The sequence below is a fragment of the Medicago sativa genome, chromosome 4 (genome assembly GCF_051527215.1).
Source record: "Medicago sativa cultivar Bolivia chromosome 4, Bolivia_mono, whole genome shotgun sequence".
Taxonomy (NCBI): domain Eukaryota; kingdom Viridiplantae; phylum Streptophyta; class Magnoliopsida; order Fabales; family Fabaceae; genus Medicago; species Medicago sativa.
In genome coordinates, this window is record NC_140752.1 from 17,800,914 (window position 1) to 17,804,753 (window position 3,840).

At 32.2% G+C, this 3,840-nt stretch overlaps 1 pseudogene across 1 annotated transcript; it reads left to right on the plus strand.

Moving 5' to 3' along the window:
* The first annotated feature begins 384 nt into the window (after positions 1 to 384).
* LOC146926869 (serine carboxypeptidase-like 9) lies at positions 385 to 3,591 on the plus strand (annotated as a pseudogene). The gene is made up of 10 exons (XR_015005542.1): positions 385 to 541; positions 812 to 931; positions 1,211 to 1,417; positions 1,617 to 1,703; positions 2,055 to 2,192; positions 2,275 to 2,346; positions 2,428 to 2,543; positions 2,695 to 2,808; positions 3,222 to 3,267; positions 3,404 to 3,591. The product of XR_015005542.1 is annotated as a serine carboxypeptidase-like 9 (transcript).
* Positions 3,592 to 3,840: the final 249 nt, after the last annotated feature.

Sequence of the window (3,840 nt, forward strand, 5' to 3'; positions counted from 1 at the left end):
ATTTGTTTCTGCTGATAATTTAGCCATCTGTGCACTCAGTCTATAAATTGCATTAGCAAATGTTTCTTTCATAGCCAATATTTTCGCCTTGGTGCTCATTGAGTCCAACAAATAATGCATCATTTTAGCTTGCTCAGAATCAAATATCATTTCATTTTCTAGCTTCCTTACAAATTTTCTTCTACAAATATTTTCAAGACTGTTAAGTTGAAGAGCAGTCACTTAAATAGTCCACTTAACATCTCATACTATTCGATATCGACGTATTTGTACCTTATAACTTTTGATTGTGCAGCATGGCTAATCACATCAGAGACAACTGTTGTTACAGTGAGATAACAGTCTATAACATTTCATTTGTATCCTTTTTATATTTGTATATATAGTTTTTTTAAATATTGTGTAAAGATCACTATTGAAATTTTAACATGTTGTGAAGAAAATGTTCAATTGGATGTTAATAGGTCCAGTTGCATTTGAAATCAAGGAGTATGATGGGAGTATGCCTAGTTTGGTCTCAAGGCCACAATCATGGACAAAGGTGTTTATAGCGTTTCAACAATGATTTCATTTACTTAAGCTAATCCAAAATTTGTACTAACAAGAACTATGTTTATATCAGTCATGTCATGTTGCTGTAATATTCATATAGTTTTTGTTGAGATAACTGTACAAAGTATAAATATTCATACGTTTTTTTTTTTTTTTGAAGAAGCTAAAATAATATTCATACGTTTTTATATGTTCCTTTTCATGATTTTGTTATTCGAAGGTGATTTACTGGTAGTAATGTTAATGATCTTTTGGTCAGCTATGCAGCATTATTTTTGTAGATTTGCCACTTGGAACTGGTTTCTCATATGCAAAAAATGTTACGGATCATCGGAGCGACTGGAAACTAGTTCACCATACTCATCAATTTCTTAGGAAGGTATGTTCATAATGCTAACTAGGGTGTCGATCGGTATTGACGTGCTCAATAAAGTTTCTTCCACAATTTCAGACTTGAATTTTGTCACGATGGAGGCCAACTATGATCTTCATTTAAGAAAAGCGGATCATGTTATTCTTGTCATATTTCTTGTCACACATTTCTATTTCTCTATGTTTAATATTTACTTTAGGAGAATCATCTCCTAACAATGAATCAAAACAAATGATATTTCGATCATTTTCTAATCAACTGAAACAATTATCTGAATTTTTATAGTGGCTGATTGATCACCCTGAATTTCTTTCAAATGAATTCTACATTGGAGCTGATTCATACTCTGGCATTCCTGTCCCACCCATTCTTCAAGAAATTTTAAATGGTTAGTCATTAGGTAATGATAAATTTCTTTATAATTATAATTTATAATGATCATGACGCCAATATGCTCATGGAATGGGACTCATCTCTGACGAACTCTATGCGGTAATATTATTACCAATTTAATTTGTTTATATTGTCGGTGTAAATGCATGGAATCATATCTCACAACGTAGATATTTGTGAATATATTTTAGGCTTAATGGTATCATATATCTCTGATGAACTCTACAATGATGTGTTTGTACTTGAAATTATAGAGTGATTCTATTATGCTTAATGGTCTACCATTATATCTTTTCAGTCACTGCAGAAAAATTGTAAAGGAGAGTATATTGATGTAGATTCCGGAAATGAGTTGTGTTTAAGAGATCTACAATCCTTTGATGAGGCAAGTAAAACATTCCAATTTTATCTTTCAATTTTATCCTCATTGAAACTATTTCAATATCAATTTTTTTCCCTTTCTATCCAAACAGATTTCTATACCTATATGTAAATGAGATACCATATTTTGGTGTATCCCTTTCTCTCTCAAGTTTTCCGTTCCTTTGAACTACTTAATCTACAATTATATTACTTTTTATACAATCAAACAACTGAAATTTTTAAATAATCACATAAAAAATTTTAGATTGATTTTTTTTGTTGAGAAATTATTATAAATTCCTGCATTTACCCCTTTGGAGTTAGGAAGATACAAGAAAAGAAAGTAATATAAACTGTTACTTCTTATCTTCAGTGTCTCTCGGCAATTAATGAGAACAACATTTTGGATAGCAATTGTGAAGATGACGAGCATCTGTGGAGGAGATCTTTGACTCAGGAGCTGAACGAATCTCTTAGTTCTCGTCTCACAGTCCCCGAATTAAGTTGCAAAGTAATTTTTTCAACGCTTTCGGACACAATTTTTGTCCATAATGTTTCAAATTTGATGTTATTCATTTTCATTATTGTTGTAGATTTATGGTTACTACCTTGCCACTAGATGGATTAGCGATGAGAGTGTTCGCAAGGCACTGCATATTCGAGAGGTTTGATATAATAAACCTTTAAACTTATTATGTGTTACATTATCAATATCATATTAATGTACATAATTTTGATCCCTGCAGGGAACCATAGGGAAATGGGAACGATGTTACCGTGCTGATTTTGAGCAGGAGATCTATAGCAGCATAGAGTTTCATGCAAATCTAAGCAAAAAAGGATACCGCTCTTTGATATACAGGTGAAGATTTTTTTATCACTGTTGAGATTACACGTTTTACCCTCTAAAGTAAATTGTCCACTTTTGAGAAGTGAAATTTGTTTTTCTTATTGCTTTCTAGATGCCATTAAGACTATATGATTTTTAATGGCAATTAATGTGCTTTTTCCAGTGGAGATCATGATTTAGTTGTTCCTTTCATCTCTACACAAGCATGGATAAGGGATCTAAACTACTCCATTGTAGATGATTGGAGGCCATGGTTTGTAAAAGACCAAGTGGGACGGTAAGCATGAAACGTCATATCAATGTTTTAAAAATTGGATTGAACTGGCGAGTTCAACTGGTTCAACCGAAAACCAACCAATCCGTCAATTGGCTAGATTCCAGTTGTATCATAGTCCCATTGAATTGGACTGGGCCACAATCCAACCAGGTTGAACCAGTGTAACCGCACAGTTGGTACATTGCAATTAATTTTTATTTTTTAATACTTTTACTTTTTCATTTATTTATTTGTCATCCGATTCAATCATAGTTGAACCTATTGAACAAATTGAACCATAACATTGAGGTTTCACCAATTCAACCTCCGGTCCAATTTTTTAAATATTTCTTCATAACCAAGTATCTGAGGGTGCATCAGACTCATCTGATCCTAACATGCATCCTAATCTTAATCAATAACTTGCCATGCAGATACACAAGGACTTACTCGAATCGCATGACATTTGCAACTGTGAAGGTAAGAAATTATTAATTAAATCACAAATGCTCTTTTGTTCTTTTAAGAAAAAACACTATTTGGTTAAAACATTTAAGTGTCTTTGATGAGATTGTGTAATTTCTTTATATCAATTTTTGTGTAATTAATTGTGCAGGGTTCAGGACATACAGCTACTGAGTACACTCCAGAGAAATGTTTTCCCATGTTCACTAGGTGGATATCTAATTTGCCTTTGTAAAAAGGACAAGAAAATCGTGTCAAGGTTTCATGTTTCAGTTTTTTCGTGATTTCGTCTTCTTCACATCTTGGCTGGAAAAAATGAATATTCTGCTTACTGTGCTAAAGCATGATTTGATATTTTAATGAGAGAACGTTACAATTAATCAGTACAATAGTGGACGCGATTTGATACATTTATGGTTTGATTTTGTTTTAAGGAATTTATGGTTTGAATCTTTAAAAAGGGAAATGCATCAAATTTTTTTACAAAAGCAAAACGATATTCATTGATTTAAATTGATCGTGTATATCATCCAGTATCGCTCAACGTAATGGATGAATCTACGAACAAACTCACAACATATAAGTTGA